Genomic DNA, 22,662 nt, shown 5'->3' on the forward strand with positions numbered 1-22,662 from the left:
ATCTTTCTAACGCTGGTATTTAGAGTCGTGGCTGAAATGAGCGTTAGAAATCTAACGACAAAACTCCAGCCGCAGAAAAAAGTCAGTAGTTAAGAGCTTTCTGGGCTAACGCCGGTTTATAAAGCTCTTAACTACTGTGCTCTAAAGTACACTAACACCCATAAACTACCTATGTACCCCTAAACCGAGGTACCCCCACATCGCCGCCACTATATTTAATTTTTTTAACCCCTAATCTTCCGCTCCGTACACCGCCGCCAACTACGTTATCCTTATGTACCCCTAATCTGCTGCCCCTAACACTGCCGACCCCTATATTATATTTATTAACCCCTAATCTGCCCCCCACAACGTCGCCGCCAGCTGCCTACAATAATTAACCCATAATCTGCCAACCGGAGCTCACCGCTAGTATAATAAATGTATTAACCCCTAATCCGCCTGACTCCCGCCTCAATAACCCTATAATAAATAGTATTAACCCCTAATCTGCCTTCCCTTACATCGCCGACAGCTAACTTCAAGTATTAACCCCTAATCTGCTGACTGGAGCTCACCGCTATTCTAATAAATGGATTAACCCCTAAAGCTAAGTCTAACCCTAACACTAACACCCCCCTAAATGAAATATAATTTTTATCTAAAGAAATAAATTAAGTCTTATTAAATAAATTATTCCTATTTAAATCTAAATACTTACCTGTAAAATAAATCCTAATATAGCTACAATATAAATTATAATTATATCTTAGCTATTTTAGGATTAATATTTATTTTACAGGCAACTTTGTAATTATTTTAACCAGGTACAATAGCTATTAAATAGTTAATAACTATTTAATAATTAAATAAACTAACTAAAGTACAAAAAATAAAAAAGAACTAAGTTACAAAAAAGTAAAAAAATATTTACAAACATTAGAAAAAAATTACAACAATTTTAAACTAATTAAACCTACTCTAAGCCCCCTAATAAAATAACAAAGACCCCCAAAATAAAAAAAAATGCCCTACCCTATTCTAAATTACAAAAGTTCAAAGCTCTTTTACCTTACCAGCCCTTAAAAGGGCCCTTTGCGGGGCATGCCCCAAAGAATTCAGCTCTTTTGCCTGTAAAAAAAAAACATACAATACCCCTTCCCAACATTACAACCCACCACCCACATACCCCTAATCTAACCCAAACCCCCCTTAAATAAACCTAACACTAAGCCCCTGAAGATCTTCCTACCTTGTCTTCACCATGCCAGGTATCACCGATCGTTCCAGGCTCCGAAATCTTCATCCAAGCCCAAGGGGGGGCTAGACATCCATCATCCGGCTGAATTCTTCTATCAAGCGACGGCTGAAGAAGTCCAGAAGAGGCTCCAAAGTCTTCATCCTATCTGGGAAGAAGAGTAGATCCGGACCGGCAACCATCTTCTTCCAAGCGGCATCTTCTATCTTCATCCGATGACGACCAGCTCCATCTTGAAGACCTCCACCGCTGACCCATCTTCTTCTTCCGACGACTTCCCGACGGATGATGGTTCCTTTAAGGGATGTCATCCAAGATGGCGTCCCTCGAATTCCGATTGGCTGATAGGATTCTATCAGCCAATCGGAATTAAGGTAGGAAAATTCTGATTGGCTGATGGAATCAGCCAATCAGAATCAAGTTCAATCCGATTGGCTGATCCGATCAGCCAATCAGATTGAGCTCGCATTCTATTGGCTGATCGGAACAGCCAATTGGATTGAACTTGATTCTGATTGGCTGATTCCATCAGCCAATCAGAATTTTCCTACCTTAATTCCGATTGGCTGATAGAATCCTATCAGCCAATCGGAATTCGAGGGACGCCATCTTTGATGATGTCCCTTAAAGGAACCGTTATTCGTCGGGAAGTCGTCGGAAGAAGAAGATGGGTCCGCCGTGGAGGTCTTCAAGATGGAGCCGGTCGCCATCGGATGAAGATAGAAGATGCCGCTTGGAAGAAGATGGTTGCCGGTCCGGATCTACTCTTCTTCCCGCATAGGATGAAAACTTTGGAGCCTCTTCTGGACTTCTTCAGCCGTCGCTTGATAGAAGACTTCAGCCGGATGATGGATGTCTAGCCCCCGCTTGGGCTTGGATGAAGATTTCGGAGCCTGGAACGATCAGTGATACCTGGCATGGTGAAGACAAGGTAGGAAGATCTTCAGGGGCTTAGTGTTAGGTTTATTTAAGGGGGGTTTGGGTTAGATTAGGGGTATGTGGGTGGTGGGTTGTAATGTTGGGGGGGGTATTGTATGTTTTTTTTTACAGGCAAAAGAGCTGAATTCTTTGGGGCATGCCCCGCAAAGGGCCCTTTTAAGGGCTGGTAAGGTAAAAGAGCTTTGAACTTTTGTAATTTAGAATAGGGTAGGGCATTTTTTTATTTTGGGGGTCTTTGTTATTTTATTAGGGGGCTTAGAGTAGGTGTAATTAGTTTAAAATTGTTGTAATTTTTTTCTAATGTTTGTAAATATTTTTTTATTTTTTGTAACTTAGTTCTTTTTTATTTTTTGTACTTTAGTTAGTTTATTTAATTGTATTTATTTGTTGGAATTGTATTTAATTTATTTATTGATAGTGTAGTTTTAGGTTTAATTGTAGATAATTGTAGGTAGTTTATTTAATTTATTTATTGATAGTATAGTGTTAGGTTTAATTGTAACTTAGGTTAGGATTTATTTTACAGGTAATTTTGTAATTATTTTAACTAGGTAGCTATTAAATAGTTCTTAACTATTTAATAGCTATTGTACCTGGTTAAAATAAATACAAAGTTGCCTGTAAAATAAATATTAATCCTAAAATAGCTACAATATAATTATAATTTATATTGTAGCTATATTAGGGTTTATTTTACAGGTAAGTATTTAGATTTAAATAGGAATAATTTATTTAATAAGAGTTAATTTATTTTGTTAGATAAAAATTATATTTAACTTAGGGGGGTGTTAGTGCTAGGGTTAGACTTAGCTTTAGGGGTTAATACATTTATTATAGTAGTGGTGAGCTCCGATCTGCAGATTAGGGGTTAATTATTTTAGGTAGCTGGAGGCGACGTTGTGGGGGGCAGATTAGGGGTTAATAAATATAATATAGGGGTCGGCGGTGTTAGGGGCAGCAGATTAGGGGTACATAACTATAATGTATGTTGCGGCGGTGTAGGGAGCGGCAGATTAGGGGTTAATAATAATATGCAGGTGTCAGCGATAGCGGGGGCGGAAGATTAGGGGTTAATAAGTGTAAGGTTAGGGGTGTTTAGACTCGGGGTACATGTTAGAGTGTTAGGTGTAGACTTAGGAAGTATTTCCCCATAGAAAACTATGGGGCTGCGTTAAGAGCTGAACGCTGCTTTTTTGCAGGTGTTAGGTTTTTTTTCAGCTCAAACTGCCCCATTGTTTTCTATGGGGATATCGTGCACAAGCACGTTTTTGAAGCTGGCCGCGTCCGTAAGCACCGCTGGTATCTAGAGTTGCAGTGGCGTTAAATTATGCTCTACGCTCCCTTTTTGGAGCCTAACGCACTGAAAACCCAGCCATTCTGTGAACTCTAAATACCAGCGGTATTTAAAAGGTGCGGGAGAAAAAAAGCACGCGTAGCTAACGCACCCCTAACGCCTAGATTTAGAGTTTGGCAGCCAAAGGGGTGCGTTAGCTACGCGTGCTTTTTTTCCCCCGCACCTTTTAAATACCGCTGGTATTTAGAGTTCACAGAATGGCTGGGTTTTCAGTGCGTTAGGCTCCAAAAAGGGAGCGTAGAGCATAATTTAACGCCACTGCAATTCTAGATACCAGCGGTGCTTACGGACGCGGCCAGCTTCAAAAACGTGCTCGTGCATGATTCCCCCATAGAAAACAATTGGGCCATTTGAGCTGAAAAAAAACCTAACACCTGCAAAAAAGCAGCGTTCAGCTCCTAACGCAGCCCCTTTGTTTTCTATGGGTAAACACTTCCTACGTCTGCACCTAACACTCTAACATGTACCCCGAGTCTAAACACCCCTAACCTTACACTTATTAACCCCTATTCTGCTCCCCCCGCTATCGCTGACACCTGCATATTTTTTTTAACCCCTAATCTGCCGCTCCGTAAACCGCCGCTACCTACATTATCTCTATGTACCCCTAATCTGCTGCCCATAACACCGCCGACCCCTATATTATATTTATTAACCCCTAATCTGCCCCCCACAACGTCGCCTCCACCTGCCTACACTTATTAACCCCTAATCTGCCAAGCGGACTGCACCGCTACTATAATAAAGTTATTAACCCCTAATCCGCCTCACTCCCGCCTCAATAACCCTATAATAAATAGTATTAACCCCTAATCTGCCCTCCCTAACATCGCCGACACCTAACTTCAATTATTAACCCCTAATCTGCTGACCGAATCTCGCCGCTACTGTAATAAATGGATTAACCCCTAAAGCTAAGTCTAACCCTAACACTAACACCCCCCTAAATGAAATATAATTTTTATCTAAAGAAATAAATTAAGTCTTATTAAATAAATTATTCCTATTTAAAGCTAAATACTTACCTGTAAAATAAACCCTAATATAGCTACAATATAAATTATAATTATATTATAGCTATTTTAGGATTAATATTTATTTTACAGGCAACTTTGTAATTATTTTAACCAGGTACAATAGCTATTAAATAGTTAAGAACTATTTAATAGCTAAAATAGTTAAAATAATTACAAAATTACCTGTAAAATAAATCCTAACCTAAGTTACAATTAAACCTAACACTACACTATCAATAAATTAATTAAATACAATACCTACAATTATCTACAATTAAACCTAACACTACACTATCAATAAATGAATTAAATACAATATCTACAAATAAATACAATGAAATAAACTAACTAACTTACAACAATTTTAAACTAATTACACCTACTCTAAGCCCCCTAATAAAATAACAAAGCCCCCCAAAATAAAAAAATGCCCTACCCTATTCTAAATTAAAAAAGTTCAAAGCTCTTTTACCTTACCAGCCCTGAAAAGGGCCCTTTGCGGGGCATGCCCCAAAGAATTCAGCTCTTTTGCCTGGAAAAAAACCACATACAATACCCCCCCAACATTACAACCCACCACCCACATACCCCTAATCTAACCCAAACCCCCGTAAAATAAACCTAACACTAAGCCCCTGAAGATCTCCCTACCTTGTCTTCACCTCACCGGGTCCCGATCTGTCCAGAAGAGCTTCCGATGTCTTGATCCAAGCCCAAGCGGGGGGCTGAAGAGTGACGTCCATCCTCGGGCTGAAGTCTGGATCCAAGCAGCGGCTGAAGAATTCCATCATCGGGCTGAAGTCGGAAGTCCATCATCGGGATGAAGTCTTCTATCAAGCAGCATCTTCAATCTTCTTTCTTCCGTAGCGGAGCCATCTTCTTCACAGCCGACGCGGATCCATCCTCTTCTAACGACGCCTACTCGCCGAATGACGGTTCCTTTAAATGACGTCATCCAAGATGGCGTCCCTCGAATTCCGATTGGCTGATAGGATTCTATCAGCCAATCGGAATTAAGGTAGGAATATTCTGATCAGATTAAAGTTCAATCCGATTGGCTGATCCAATCAGCCAATCAGATTGAGCTTGCATTCTATTGGCTGTTCCGGTGAGGTGAAGACAAGGTAGGGAGATCTTCAGGGGCTTAGTGTTAGGTTTATTTAAGGGGGGGTTTGGGTTAGATTAGGGGTATGTGGGTGGTGGGTTGTAATGTTGGGGGGGTATTGTATGTTTTTTTTTTACTGGCAAAAGAGCTGAATTCTTTGGGGCATGCGCCGCAAAGGGCCCTTTTCAGGGCTGGTAAGGCAAAAGAGCTTTGAACTTTTTTAATTTAGAATAGGGTAGGGCATTTTTTTATTTTGGGGGGCTTTGTTATTTTATTAGGGGGCTTAGAGTAGGTGTAATTAGTTTAAAATTGTTGTAATATTTTTCTAACATTTGTAAATATTTTTTTATTTTTTGTAACTTAGTTCTTTTTTATTTTTGTACTTTAGTTAGTTTATTTAATTGTATTTATTTGTAGGTATTTTATTTAATTAATTTATTGATAGTGTAGTGTTAGGTTTAATTGTAGATAATTGTAGGTATTTTATTTAAATAATTTATTGATAGTGTAGTGTTAGGTTTAATTGTAGATAATTGTAGGTATTTTATTTAATTAATTTATTGATAGTGTAGTGTTAGGTTTAATTGTAACTTAGATTAGGATTTATTTTACAGGTAATTTTGTAATTATTTTAACTAGGTAACTATTAAATAGTTATTAACTATTTAATAGCTATTGTACCTGGTTAATATAATTACAAAGTTGCCTGTAAATAAATATTAATCCTAAAATAGCTACAATATAATTATAATTTATATTGTAGCTATATTAGGGTTTATTTTACAGGTAAGTATTTAGCTTTAAATAGGAATAAGTTATTTAATAATAGTTAATTTATTTCGTTAGATAAAAATTATATTGTTAGGGTTAGGGTTAGAATTAGCTTTAGGGGTTAATACATTTATTAGAATAGCGGTGAGCTCCAGTCGGCAGATTAGGGGTTAATGTTTGAAGTTAGGTGTCGGCGATGTTAGGGAGGGCAGATTAGGGGTTAATACTATTTATTATAGGGTTATTGAGGCGGGAGTGAGGCGGATTAGGGGTTAATAAGTTTATTATAATAGCGGCGCGGTCCGGTCGGCAGATTAGGGGTTAATAAGTGTAGCCAGGTGGAGGCGACATTGAGGGGGGCAGATTAGGGGTTAATAAATATAATATAGGGGTCGGCGGTGTTAGGGGCAGCAGATTAGGGGTTCATAGGGATAACGTAGGTGGCAGCGGCGTACGGTCGGCAGATTAGGGGTTAAAAAAATTTAATAGAGTGGCGGCGATGTGGGGGGACCTCGGTTTAGGGGTACATAGGTAGTTTATGGGTGTTAGTGTACTTTAGAGCACAGTAGTTAAGAGCTTTGTAAACCGGCGTTAGCCCAGAAAGCTCTTAACTCCTGACTTTTTTCTGCTGCTGGAGTTTTGTCGTTAGATTTCTAACGCTCACTTCAGCCACGACTCTAAATACCGGCGTTAGAAAGATCCCATTGAAAAGATAGGATACGCAAATGGCGTAGGGGGATCTGCGGTATGGAAAAGTCACGGCTGCAATGTGAGCGTTAGACCCTTTCCTGACTGACTCCAAATACCCGAGGGCGGTAAAAACCAGCGTTAGGAGCCTCTAACGCTGGTTTTGACGGCTACCGCCCAACTCTAAATCTAGGCCTCTAAATCCAGCCGATATTGTTTAGCATGTCATTGGTTAATGTAATTGTATCTTGTTGTAATACTTTGCTTGTTTGCCAAAACCTAAGCTCAGCAATTTTTTTTAAATTAAAATTAAAAAAGAAATAATAATAAAAAATAAAAATATAGAATTAAATTGGGAATTTGTTTAAAATTGTGTGCACTATCTGAACCATGAAAGAAAACTTTTGGGTTCCATGTCCCTTTAAAAGGATTAAAAGCCGGGGTAGGTAATTAGAAGATGGGGGTGGAGTCAAAACCGCCAGTATAGAATGCAAGTTGTTTCTTACCCTGTAACCCCCCATTGGTAATTATAGAGGGGTGCTGGGGCTGCCATGTATCCTGATTCATCGCTGTAGTACCCTCAAACCTCAAAGATGCCAGTTGACCTGAAAGATTTGTTTTAAATGTTTCCCTATGTTCGGCATTATTTTATTCCTGTGCATTTGCTTTAGTTGAATATATTTTTTTTTTGTTTAAATAATTTTTTTATTGAGATATTTGTCAATAACAAACGATAATTAATGTCCAATGACGAGCATAGTATAGAGATAAGAAATAAATTCAAGGAACATATTACAGACTGTGAACTTACAAGCATAGGTAGGAATCAAAACATGTCACATTCATTGAGGAAATATATATGAACGCAGCATTAATATATCGCATAGCTAAATTCTTCATATAATTAACATCGTTAAAGCAGAGTTATGGCTCTAGTAGGCTGCTCAGTATGTCTGACACAATTTCAATCTAAACAGGTTTACTACTCTAACCATAAACTGTCAATATACCATATCAATAAAAAAATAGAAGGGGATATGGACATATTATGATATCTCTCTTTTCTTTATATTATATAGTTATGAGGTAACTACTATATGGCCACTTTTGGACCGAATGTGTCGCTAAAATAATATCTAATGGTTGTTACATCGGGACCACTCTTGGGCCACATGTAATCGTTTGCAACGCGAGCATATAATAACACTTGAACTGTGGTTGCTTAGTTAAGCAACCATTACTGTATGTATAAAAGGTAAAGGGTTTGAACTAGGAGGAAAATGTTAGTTTAGTACATTTTATATGGATGAGACCTTCCTGGTCGCTCCCACTCAGTAATAGCTAGTTACTCTTTTACATTTCAGTTTTAAAGCCTTGCTCAAAAGATTAAGGACATTACCAAGTGAAATACAATACATCAGACTTCCCTGTGGCTAAAGTGCGGCTTGTACAAACGTGAGTGACTATACCTTTAGGGAAAGGGAACACGCTCGTGCGTAGCTGACGATTAATTACACTGCATGCATGGACTATTATGATCTTTATATGGAATTCCTCAGAAAGGGGGCCTAATGTATGAGAAGCGCTAGGAGCACACATTGTTTGTGCACTATTTACTTGTATCATCACTCTTGGGCCACATGTAATAGTTTACAACTTAAAGGGACAGTTTACTCAAAAATGTTCTCACCTTTAATTTGTTCCCAATAATCCACTTAACTGGCTGGAGTGTATTAAATTATTTACAAGTAGCTCATTTACCCTTATATTTGCATTTGAAATAGTTGATTTAGCATGTGGTATCCCCACCTATTCTGAAAGTTTGTGGCCGCAGGACCAAGCTATAGATAAGCTTTGTAAACACAGGCAGCAGAAGAAATTACACTCCCAGTGGGTATAGCAGAGATAAGGTAATAAAATGTTGATTTTCCATTGTTCTCTCCAAGTACTGGTGATTGTTTTATGGACAGATATAAGATAAAGAAGCAGGTATATGAACACAATGTGATACAGTAATGAGATCTGATTATACCTACAAGCTCAACCCATTTTATTAGGTTGTGGCTTCAAAACACAAAATAAGAGCTTTAATATACACAAATTAACCATAAAAAGCTCATTTTCATAAATGTTTTACTCTGCAGTTGGTAAAAAAAGCAATTGTAAACACATTAAGGGAAAACTATTTTACAGTATACTGTCCCTTTAAACATATATTGATGCTTGAACTGTGGTTGCTTATGAAAAAGAAAGTCAAGTGGTTGTCAGCGACCCTGAGTATAGCTAAGCAACCATTGCTGCATGTATAAAAGGTAAAGGGTTTGAGCTAGAAGAAAAAGCATAATACATTTGATATGGTTAAGACAAATGGCACCTTCCTAATCGCTCCCATTCCGTTAAATAGAGAAAACCTCAGCGCCTAATGGTAACCTCTAAGCCTAGGGAGGGGGACTCCTAGCAGGTGCCCAATGGTTAAAGCAGATAAAGAAAAGAAAAATCCCAGGCGCCTACCCATAGGAGGCTAGGTTAGAGTATAATTGGATGGAGAGCCAAATTGGTCTAAAATGTGTTTTTAATACATAAATAAAGGTAAATGCACGGTAAAAACAAGTTCAATACAAAACTATCATGGATCCATGGTACATTACATATATCATATAAAAAACTTGGGTTATAAAACAGGTAAAAACAGGTCAAATTTAAATATAAGCGATTTAGTCAGCAAGGTATTTCACAAAAACAATTTCCAATTTTAAAAACAATAATAGACAATCTTATTAAAACATCCAGGTTGAAGCAGGGTAAAAAATTCACGGTGAAGTGGTGTAAAAAATAGATGTGAAAGAATCAGAGATAAACAATAAAGCTTGCAATGCCAATCGATATGGAATCCAAAAAAATGTCAAATGTGCAAAAAAATGTCAAATGTGCAAAAAAATGTGCAAGAAAGAACGAAGTGTACAAAAAAATGTGCAAGAAAGAACGAAGTGTACAAAAAGAGTCTCTAGTCCTATGGAATGTAGGGAATATATTCCAGTAATTTCGATTCTCTGAGGGATGGTGATAGAAATGTCAGAAAGGTGCAGATGCACCAGCAATCAGTGTGGCAATATCACAGAAAAAACGGTGTTGTTTGTAAACGATATGAAAAAATAATAGTAAAAAGGGTAGATTTTCAAAAAGGCGTTAAAAAATTGATATAAAAGTGAGAAAAAGTCTTTTGATGGTGGTACTCCTAATGGTCTCCAAAACGTATGTGACTTCAATAATAGGTGTTGGAATGGGATGTGAAAAATAAAAATGAAGAATAAAAATGAAAAATAAAATGTAGATATAAAAAACTCGAACAATCACCTGTGGAAAAAACAGAAACACAATATAGTGTAGATGGTCCTAAGGATGTTGTAAATAATAGAATAAGGCTTACCAGTGCTGGTCAACGCGTTTCGGCCTGTGTCAGGCCTTTATCAAGACTGGTTTGGGATGGTTAATGGTAGCCTTTTATAGAGTGTTTGACCGGATGTAGCTGAATACCTACTTCCGGTTTGGCGAAATTTGTTACTTTGGCCAAATGGTTTTAATCTTGGTTTTATTAAGTGTAGTGGAGTGGGGTATTTACCCAACAGCGTGCTTAAAATTGAATATTTTAACTTTTCAATTTTGGCCTGTGGTTCTCCATTCTCGGAATCTCCGTTATTTCCGTGACGTCACTTCCGGTCTAGGTAATTTATGTGATCGGATAATAACGATCTAGGGCCAAAATTTTTTGATCTATAATCATGGGGTGTTCTTTTAGAAGTTTAGGGGAGTTTGCTTACTTACTGTTTAATGTATTTGCTATTTGTACTATTTTTGCTTTTTATTATTATTAGGTCCGTAAACAGACCGACCTGATTGGTCGTGACGTCACGGCCTCCGGATAGCGCCTTTGATTGGTTTTTAAAAAATTGTGTGTCAGTTGCCCAACTATTCGATAGGTGTACTATCTGGCTGTGTCGATTGGGTATTCAAGGGGTGTGTCTCTTATCCCACTTTTTGATAGGTATAAAATCGGACAATAACAATGGCCTTAATATGTAGATATATAAGAGACGATATGTATTACAATTGTCAGCTTAGTGTTATTCTAACAGACTATAATGTTGTTTTTAATAAAGATCTTAGTGTTTAAAGTGTCGTTTGTGACTGCATGAATGCCATATCAGTTTAATCATTATAATCTTTATAAGATCAGAATAATAGTATATTTCATGATATCTGGGAATCTTGTCTCTCAATCGGTCATCCGTAATTAACCCTTTTGTAGGGGCTATTTTGAAGAGGACAGTACATATGTGGGAGATAAAACTTTGTTTATAAATATGACTGTGTGAATGGCTTGCTCCTAGTAAATGGGGACCAGAATCCTCGGAGTTAGATTTAGATATTTAGGAGACTGAGGAAATCGAGTTTGGTGTTACTGCTTAGATATGCCCTCAATCGTATAGATCTCCTTTAGGTATGGGCTGAATGTTATTTTACTTTTTGCTTTCTATTGTCTTCTAAGGGAATATGGGGGCTAAGGAGTATTGGAATATTTTACATAAAAAGTTTTTATCATTAGAGTATGTATTCTTCTCGTCAGTAACTTTTTATTAATAATATAACCTAATCAGATACGGGTTATCGTATTATTACTTTCTGTGTTTATTACATAGAGGAATATAAATACTCTTTAACTTCGGTTAATACCGCTTAGTTGGATTTGGTAATCTTACTTTTCTGTATTTATTTCATTTCATAGAGGAATACAAGTGCTAGATAGCTTACATTAATACCTAACTTATGTTTATGGGCTGTTGGAATTTGGGGATCTCATATAAAGCTTGAGAAGATTTACAAAACTTGGGGTGAGGAATTCTTGTTTCAGTACCTGACTTAGAACAGGCTATATTGCTACTCTTCATTTAGCTTCTAGACTTAGAACAGGCTATATTGCTACTCTTCATTTAGCTTCTAGTTGGTGTTTGTTGCTGCTTATCTGAGCTTAGAATTTGATTCGAGAATGAGAGAGAGAGAGCGAGAGAGGGGAAGCGGAACTTCTTTATCAGAGGTGGTTTATTTCAAAGACAAATCTGTAGTGTCCAGTGTGGTTAAACCATATTGAAAAGATGTGATAAGTCCTCTTTATTATTCAGGCCTCTTGGGTATAGGCAATCTAGGTTAAAAATCCACCTGGATTCGGCTGTGAGAAGTCTTTTTCCATAATTTCCTCCTCTCCAATCCTTTTTTATCTTTTGTATCCCTAAAAAAGAGAGGTCTTTGGTGTTACCTTTGTGTTTCTCTGCGAAATGTTTATATAGAGCTGTATCTGTGTTTGATTTTTCAATGAGTAGTAAATGCTCTCGTATTCTGTCCTTCAAGGGCCTGGAAGTCTGGCCCACATATTGCAGGCCGCAGGTACATTGAAGCATATAGGTGATGCCCTTGTCATTGCATTTGAGTAAGTCCTTGATTTTGTATGTTTCTTTAGTATTGTGGCAAATAAACGTTGTTGTTTTTATGCCATGTTTGCAGGACTTGCATGACAAGCAGGGGAAGAACCCTTTTATTTCTTTCCCAAATACATTGGTTACTCCAGTGCCCTTTTTCTTGGGTATACTTGGGGCTAGTTTATTTTTCAAGTTTTTAGTTTTTCTATAGATAAACTTAGGTTCGGTTGGGAGGTCTTCACCTATTAGATCATCGTCTTTTAATATGCCCCAATGTTTTTTAAATATCTTTTCGATAATGTACCTGTTATCACTATACTCAGTGATCATCGGTACATGTAATATCCTTTCTTTCATTGCTAATTTTGGTTGCTTGTATTTTGTGAGTGCAGATCTGTCGATCATCCTAACCTCTTGGATTTTTTGATCCAACTTTATCTCGTTGTACCCTCTCTCAAGAAATTTGGACTTAGTTATCTTGGCCTGTTCTTCCCATTTATCTATGGTCGAGCAATTCTTTCTCATTCTCAACAGTTGACTCTTTGGAATGTTATTTTTCCAGTTGGAATGGTGGCAGCTTGTCATATGTATATAATTATTGCTGTCGACTGGTTTAAAGTGTGTTGAGGTTTCTAATTGACCATTTTTCACTTCGATTTTCAAGTCTAGGAAGATGATCTCTGTCAGGCTACTGGTATATGTGAAATGAAGATTATTCTCATTTTTGTTCATAATTTCGAAAGTAAAGTCAAGATCCGATTGCGTCCCCTTCCACACTATTAAAATATCGTCGATGTAACGACGATAGAGGACCAGGTCCGCGCTAGCTGGGCAAGATTCCCAAAAGATATGCTCCCATTTACCCATATATAGGTTAGCATAGCTTGGCGCGAACCTGGTCCCCATTGCGGTTCCGCAAATTTGTTGATAATATTGCCCGTTATTACTGAAGTAATTGTGGTGTAGTATATACTGAATACTGTCTAGGATGAATTTCCTTTGTTCCTCTAGCATCTCGTTATCCTTCTTCAGGAAGTATTCAACCCCTTCCAATCCTTCTTGGTGTGGGATGCAGGTGTAAAGTGAAGTAACATCACAAGTTGCTAAAATGTAGCCTTCCTCCCATGGTATATTTTCCAATAGATTTAAGACCTGAGTGGAATCTTTCAGGTAGGAGGGAAGTTTTTGAACATATTTCTGTAAATTCAGATCTACATACTCAGATAGATTGCTGCTTAATGCTCCAATACCTGAAACTATCGGTCTTCCGGGGGGCTTTTGTAGCGATTTGTGAATTTTGGGTAGATGGTATATCACAGGGGTTATGGGATGGTTTATGTTGATGTAGTTGTATTCTCTCTCGGTGAGTATCCCTTTTTCTTTTGCTTTATCCAGTATGGTCATTAGTTCTCTCTTGTATGGTACCAACGGATTAGAACGTAGTTTACAGTAGGTGTTTTGGTCACTCAGTATCCTTTCATTTTCCGATTCGTAGTCACTCCTATTCATCACTACGATGCCTCCTCCCTTATCGGCTGGTTTTATGCTTAAATTGTGGTTGTTTTCAAGATCTTTGATTGTTTTCAACTGTTGTTTTGTCTTTCACCCCATGATTATAGATCAAAAAATTTTGGCCCTAGATCGTTATTATCCGATCACATAAATTACCTAGACCGGAAGTGACGTCACGGAAATAACGGAGATTCCGAGAATGGAGAACCACAGGCCAAAATTGAAAAGTTAAAATATTCAATTTTAAGCACGCTGTTGGGTAAATACCCCACTCCACTACACTTAATAAAACCAAGATTGAAACCATTTGGCCAAAGTAACAAATTTCGCCAAACCGGAAGTAGGTATTCAGCTACATCCGGTCAAACACTCTATAAAAGGCTACCATTAACCATCCCAAACCAGTCTTGATAAAGGCCTGACACAGGCCGAAACGCGTTGACCAGCACTGGTAAGCCTTATTCTATTATTTACAACATCCTTAGGACCATCTACACTATATTGTGTTTCTGTTTTTTCCACAGGTGATTGTTCGAGTTTTTTATATCTACATTTTATTTTTCATTTTTATTCTTCATTTTTATTTTTCACATCCCATTCCAACACCTATTATTGAAGTCACATACGTTTTGGAGACGATTAGGAGTACCACCATCAAAAGACTTTTTCTCACTTTTATATCAATTTTTTAACGCCTTTTTGAAAATCTACCCTTTTTACTATTATTTTTTCATATCGTTTACAAACAACACCGTTTTTTCTGTGATATTGCCACACTGATTGCTGGTGCATCTGCACCTTTCTGACATTTCTATCACCATCCCTCAGAGAATCGAAATTACTGGAATATATTCCCTACATTCCATAGGACTAGAGACTCTTTTTGTACACTTCGTTCTTTCTTGCACATTTTTTTGTACACTTCGTTCTTTCTTGCACATTTTTTTGCACATTTGACATTTTTTTGCACATTTGACATTTTTTTGGATTCCATATCGATTGGCATTGCAAGCTTTATTGTTTATCTCTGATTCTTTCACATCTATTTTTTACACCACTTCACCGTGAATTTTTTACCTCGCTCCCATTCCGTAGCAGGTATTCACTTGTATACATTTCAAATTTTAAAGCCTTGTCCCGATGTTTAAGGGCAATACACAATGGAATACAATAGATCAGACCTCCCTGTGGCTATAGTATGGTTTATACTATGGTGAATGACTATATCTTTAGGGAAGGGGTACACTCACACGCATAGTCCAGAATCAATTACACAGCTTGTATGAGCTATTATGATATTTATATAGAGCTTCTGAGTAAAGGGTCCTAATGTATGATTAGCGCTAGGAGCACACATTGTTGCACTATTTACTTGTAACATCTGACAAAATATGTGTACTAGATACCCAGGTTGAGCAGAGTAATTAAAACTAAAAGCCAGGTCCCTTAACTAAACATCAGACTATACAGTCATCATTAATAAATAGGGAGCTGAGGAATAAAACAAGACTGACCGCAGGTCAGAGTGAAAGTACAATACAAAGTCCAGAATATTGTGGCTGCCTTAGGCAAAACCATTATCTTGTGGAGAGCAGTAAAACACATTGAAACATCACCCAATTCCTCTTCTAGCATCTCTGAACTTGCCATGGATGAAATAAGGGTTCAGAGCGGAGCAAATGGTGAAAGGGTGTTGTCGGGAAGATCCCCCTGAGTGCATCTGAGCCACCGGGGACAAGGATACTAGGTGAGTATGAAAGTTCGGGGTCGCATCAGTTCCTGCTAAAGAGGGTCCCACAGGAAAATTAAAGTCACCGGTCTTCACCGGGACATTAGGTGTCTCTATACACCGCGTCGGGTGGTCGGCCGCATCCACGCACGCTAGTATCTTCTTCCTCTCAGGGAGTACGAAAGATAGATGCTCAAAGTGCTCTCCACAACACTGAGAGGGGACTGCGGGTGGCTATGCTGCATGTCATGCTCCATTGCGGTTGCCATTTGCTTCTCCTTGTACGTTTGCTTTTGAGGGCGGGCTTTCGTGATGGCTATAAGATAAGCGGGATAAGTTGATGAAGAAAGGCCGCCGCTTTGCCTCTTTAGACGTCCTGACTAATGGTTCCGTATATTCAATCTCCAAAAGATAGATATCAGCCGGTGCAGCTATATTTCGCAAAACAAATTCCACTAAAAAGAATACTGATTATCAAGGTGGAAAATATATAGTCAGTATATTGTTGTTATAAGGCCTGGAGCTTGTGAGTTTTGCATCTGGAGATGGCGGCTGCTAGGACACGCCCCCTTAGTTGAATATTTTTTTGGATTTGTTATGTTTATTTCTGACGGGAACAGAAAATATATTCAACTAATTTAACAAAAAAATCTTACATTATAGATTTTGCACTATTAAAAGAACCTGTCATTTAATTCTAACTGAACATACATCTCGCTGATTGAATTTAAATAATGGGCTCCATTTATGAAGCTGCGGACACAGCATCGGAGCCCAGGTGTACCGGAAATGCTAGTTATGTAGTTGCAGTCATAACATTTCTGTAAATTAGTCTTAAATATAAGGAAAGAGTCTGGACACTTTCTCACCCTCTTAGCCTTTCAAGTAAGACTAAGATCTCTCAACTTAGTCTAATTAATTTTTATTTAGGAACTTCAGGAGTGTGAAAGGTGCTGGGAAGCTGAGGGTTAATATAGATGAGTCAAAATGACTGTTAATAAAAAGTATCTGTGACTGTTCGTGAATTTAGGTAAATTAAAGATTTGTTGTTTAACAAGGTTTAAGTATGGGTGAATTATATCACATATGAAGTAGAAACAGTTATTCATATAGCAAATTCCGTTAGGATAATCAACCCAACAACTAGGTAAAATAAACAAATGAGATTTAATAAAAAGATTTTTTGCATATAAAAGATACAGTAAAATACGGTTGTGGCCACAACTACAATAAAAAATGATAGTTCGAAGACAGTATCAGAAATATACACAGTGAATGTGTTGTCTGTTAAAATATTCCTTATAGGCTTTAGACTGACATATCGTTTAGAATTTATGATTTTAAACACTTAATAGTGAAAATAAACATTAGTAGCTAAGGGATTTTGCAATCAATAGTGAAGTATAGTACTTGGTAGTGAAGATATTAGAAAGTCTTATGAACAGTAATCATAAATTAATTTCTTGGTAATTCCGGTGGTGTTAGTGCTTAGTATCAATGTTCCAAACACTCCTATGCTTATAGCACAAGAGGTTACAGGTGATGTGAGAACAAATGAGCAATTCTTCAGTGTCAGGTTTTTTCTTAAGTGATGCAATTTTTGTATCCAAAATAAATAGTGACTTTTCTCAATACAATTGTTACTTATATCCAAGTGTAACTTTTTTTTCCTAATGTGCAGTGTTGCTCCGGTTGTATAATATATGCAGCTGTGTGTTACGTGGGAGACGATAGTTGGTTCAAAGTTAGTTGTTAATATTCACAGTGTTTCAAGTCCGATAGTCTATCGGTATGTTTCTGTAGATGTTATTATCCTTATGAACGAAGTGTAATGGATATGGCTTGAGACAGACTTACCTGGCTGCGCTCCCTGGCCGGCGTTGTCCCTGCACGGCGGAAGTACTCGCAGCCGCTTCACTGTCGGATGTAGCCCTGTTGATTCTCCGCTGATTTCGTAAGGTACTATGCTGCGTGATATTCCTCCTGTAGTTGGCAGCTAGCAACTATCTTGGGATGAGTGAGTTGCAAACAACAACAGATCCACAGATACTTCTACGCGTTACAGCACACTTGGTGCCTTTATCAAGATATTTTACTGTGGATTGTTTGGAGCCTTTTGAAGTGTTTTCGGTACCCGTATGTAGGACCCGTATGTAGAAACATGGTCTTAGAGGTAGTTGTATCGTTATTTCTAAAAAAGTCTTATATGTTTAAGACATTATCGGTACTTAAAGGGACATTATGAATTTTCCTTAACTTAAAATTTCACATTTTTTTCGCTATATGAATATTGTTTTAAATTCCTTTGTTAACCAACAATTCAAATATATTTGTTGAATTACTATGTATATATCTTAATTGATTAGAATAAACTTTAGAATAAACTTTACTTGTATATTATGATTTGTAAAAACGGGAAATGAATGATATAAAATCGGGAATAAATGGTATAAAATCAGGAATAAATGGTATCAAGTCTATAAACCTGTTTAATTATTTATAGTGTATATATGTAAGGCTTCTTACTTTGCCTAAGTTTTGCTATTTGGAGGTTATAATCAATTTTTGACATATGTATCGGAGATGTATCTAGTTGTAATATGAAATTATTTTTTAGATGAATTCATTTAAATGGGGTGATGAAGGACTAGTTCTATAATGCACCCTTCGCTTAAATAAAGGGATTGAGATCTAGTTCTGCGTTGAGCCCTCCTGGGATTAATGATGAAAAGTTTACTATCAATTCAGCTTCTACTAAGAGTAGTTTTTTTTGTTGTGTCACCCCCTCTTTTAGATAATATTTTCCTAAGGCTCCAATATAATAACCCTTTGGTGCTCTGATTGTGTTCTTTTTTGAAATGTAGGGATAGTTGGTGATCTTCAAAGCCTCTTTCAATATTATTCAGATGTTGTCTTATTCTATCTTTGAGAGGTTGTCCCGTTTGGCCTAAATATTGTTTTTTACACGGACATTGGATTAAATAGACCACATTTGTGTCAGTACATTTTATGGTGTCTTTAATTTTCAATTTGAAACTAGAGTTTGTAGATTCAACCATTTTGCTCCTCTTACTGAATTTACAGGCTTTACATTTATGGCAAGGATAATATCCTTCAAGATTATTCCCTAGAACATCTTTATTCGATTTACCTTTATTATATTCACTAGGGGCTAGTATTGACTTTAAATTTTTACATTTTCTATAAATGATTTTGGGTTTTGATTGTGCAATGTCATTTAAAAATGGGTCTTTCTGGATATAATGCCAGTGTTTGTACAGAATTTTTTTGACACTCTGAAAATCTGCAGTATATTGGGTTATAAATGCTGTCTCATACGATTTATGTTCACCTTGTGGGGTGCTTCTGTCTTTTGTTGTTAATAGAACTTTTCTGTCAGTTGTTAATGCAGTATTATGTGATTTCTTTATCAGTTCTTTGTCATAGCCTCTTTCAATAAATTTGTTTTCAAGAATAGTTGATTGTATCTTGAAATCTTGTATATCAGAACAGTTTTTTCTAAGTCTCATAAATTGACTTTTGGGTATGTTGAGTTTCCAGAGATCGTTATGACAGCTATTGAAGTGTACATAATTATTAGAATCTACTGGTTTGAAATAGGTTTTTGTTTTTATTTGATTTTCCATAATCTCAACTGTGATATCTAAGTAGTTTATAGATTTGGTATTGTATTCGTATGTAAAAGAGAGACCCCACGAGTTATTATTTAGGTCTTGCATGAATAAAATAAGTAGGTCTATACCACCAGCCCATACGAAAAAAAAGGTCATCTATATATCTCTTGAAGAGTATGAGGTTTGCGCTCCAGGGGGTTTCTAGAATATTAGTTAGTTCGAATTGACCCATAAATAAATTTGCGTAACTGGGCGCAAACCTCGTACCCATTGCTGTTCCCTTTTTTTGTAGGAAATAGTTCCCATTGAAATTAAAGTAATTATTTTTTTAAATAAATTCTATACATTTGAGAATGAAGTCTGATTGTTGGATTGGTATGGATTCATCATTATGAAGAAATTGTTTCACTGCATTTATTCCTAAATTATGTTGGATATTGGTATATAGTGAACTTACATCACAGGTTACCAGAAGTAAGTTCTCATTCCATTCTATATGATTTAGTATATTTAGAAAATGTGTAGAGTCTTTAAGATGTGTAGGGAGTTTTTTAACATATGGTTGTAGAAATCTGTCTACATACTGGGAAAGGTTGGATGTTAGAGAGATGATACCTGAAATTATAGGTCTACCTGGGGGTTTACTGAGGGATTTGTGTATTTTAGGTAAATAATAGAATATAGGGGTTACAGGATTGGTTTGTTTTATAAATTGTAGTTCTTTATTATTGAGTATGTTCTCTTTTTTTGCTTCAAATAGTATTTCATCTAGTTTTGTCATCATGTCTTTAATTGGATTTTGGTCCAGTGACGTGCAGTGACATCAGAGGCTGGTGAGGCAGTGGCAGGATACGCCTTCATTCTTTAGATATCCTTTGTTGAAGAAATAGCAATGCACATGGGTGAGCCAATCACATGAGGTATCTATGTGCAGCCACCAATCAGCAGCTACTGAGCATATTTAGATATGATTTTCAACAAAGGACATCAAAATAATTAAGAAAATTAGATATTAGATGTAAATTGGAAAGTTATTTAAATTTGCATATGGGTTTCATATGGGTTTCATGTCCCTTTAAATGGTGTCTTGGAAAACTGGTCAACTTAGTAAACATCTGATTTTAGTCTAAAAGGATTGTAACAGAAACTCTTGCCAGATAACACAAGGCTTGCTCTGATTATGAGATCTAGAAATCCATGCCCATTAAAATATGTTTAAAACATACTTTTTACTTTAATGCTGCAAATTATGCTTATAGATTATTTCATTACATAAGGGATGAGAGACAGAGGGGGAGGAAGAGAGACAGAGAAAGAGACCATGGGGGAGGAAGAGAGACAGAGAAAGAGACCATGGGGGAGGAAGAGAGACAGAGAGAGAAAGAGACCATGGGGGAGGAAGAGAGACAGAGAGAGAAAGAGACCATGGGGGAGAACAACACATAAGGAGAGAGATGGCTAGATATATAGAGAGAGAGACACACACACACACAAGCGGGGGGGGGAGAGGGACCACAGTATTTTAAAGTAATAAAACAGCAGAGCTACAGAGAGTTCAGAAATTTAGTGTGAAGTACAGAGGCAAGCTGCTAAGTTAGTGGGTGTAAAGTTTGAGTAAACAAAATACAAAAACGACCCTGCTGTAAAAGAGTAAACAAACACTAAACCACATTCATTAAATTATCATTTTCACTAACAGAATCCCTATCAGTAAAATCTTACTTTAATAAGATGTGGGTGAAACACTGCTCTCTGTGCCTCTCTCCTGCTCTGGAAGGATTCAGGAAGTGACAGTGGCACATTCCACTGCACTTAGAGAGGAAGAACAGAACTCTCTTTTTCACTTTAGCAAAGCTGGCAGCTTCACAGGACAGCAACAAAATATATGAAAGTTGTTTTTTTCCGTTTTTGTTTTGTTTTATATGATTTAACATCCAGCCCCAACCCTATGTTCCACTTACTAATGCCTCTCACTGGATTGGTTCAGCCCAAATAGGACTGCCTCAAATAAGCAGTTAATGGGCCATGCAATGATCTTAACCACTTGCATCCAGTAGATGGCGCAGCATGTTGTGTAATGGTGGGCAGACCTGCTTGTGCCTCTTCATTGCACAACATATAGCTGTGAGAGAAAAAAATGCTGGGAAAAAAAATTACAATTTTTTTTTAAAGCCAATAAAAAAATATATATTTTTGCCCATATGAGAGGTGAAGCACTGCCTCACCTGCCTCTAGTGACTGCACATCACTGTTTTGGTCTAGTTTTATATATGTTTCTTTGTCATTTAGAAGTCTATTGGCTTCCTCCACATAATCAGCAGTGTCTAGGATTACTACTCCTCCCCCTTTGTCCGCCATTTTTATTATAATGTCAGGGTTATTACTTAATTCCCTGATTACGTCGTTTTCTTTTTTAGTTAAGTTAAATTTTGTCCGATTTTTTCATTGTATTTATAAATTTCATCTTTAACTGCTTTTTCAAACAATTCTATATATTTTCCTTTTTCTTGGGTTGGGTAAAAATTAGACTTTGCCTTCAAATCTGTATGTGTATAGGCGTCTCTTAGAGTATTAGTAGGTATCCTATTCATCCTAGTATCTATCTGGTTTTCTATTGGATTTTTCATGAAATATCTTTTTAGGGTAAGTTTCCTTACATATTGATTTATGTTTACAAGAGTGTTGAATTTATTTAATTTGCTAGTAGGTGCAAATGAAAGTCCTTTACTTAAGACTCTTTCCTGTTCTCTATTTAAAGTTGTTTTACTGAGGTTGAAAATCCCTGTAGTGTTCACTATCTCCACCTTTTTTCCATTCTGTTTTCCTCTCCCTCTCTTTCCTCTAGTCTTCTTTTTCCTTTTTGAACCCAATTTCTCTCTGGGAAGTGTTCTATATTTGTGCCCCAAGATGTGCCCTCTGCGGCTGGGCCCTTGCCTAAAAAAGAGTTAGAATTTTCCATGCCTTCATTATTGTCTTCAAATAGTTTAAATCTATTCTCTAATTCAATAGGTGCAGCTGGGATGTGTGGTTTATTTGTTTCTGTGTTGGTCTTAGTTTTCCTGCTATTATAGGTATTATCCCCTGTATTAGATTGCTGACCTCTATATGGAGTAGTGTTTTCTTTTTGTTTCCAAATTTGATTTTGTTGCCTCTTATCATTATAATTGGTCCTATTCCAATTTCTTTCCTGATTTCTATTTTCATTC

This window comes from Bombina bombina, chromosome 3, assembly GCF_027579735.1.
Source record: "Bombina bombina isolate aBomBom1 chromosome 3, aBomBom1.pri, whole genome shotgun sequence".
NCBI classification, from domain to species: Eukaryota; Metazoa; Chordata; class Amphibia; order Anura; family Bombinatoridae; genus Bombina; species Bombina bombina.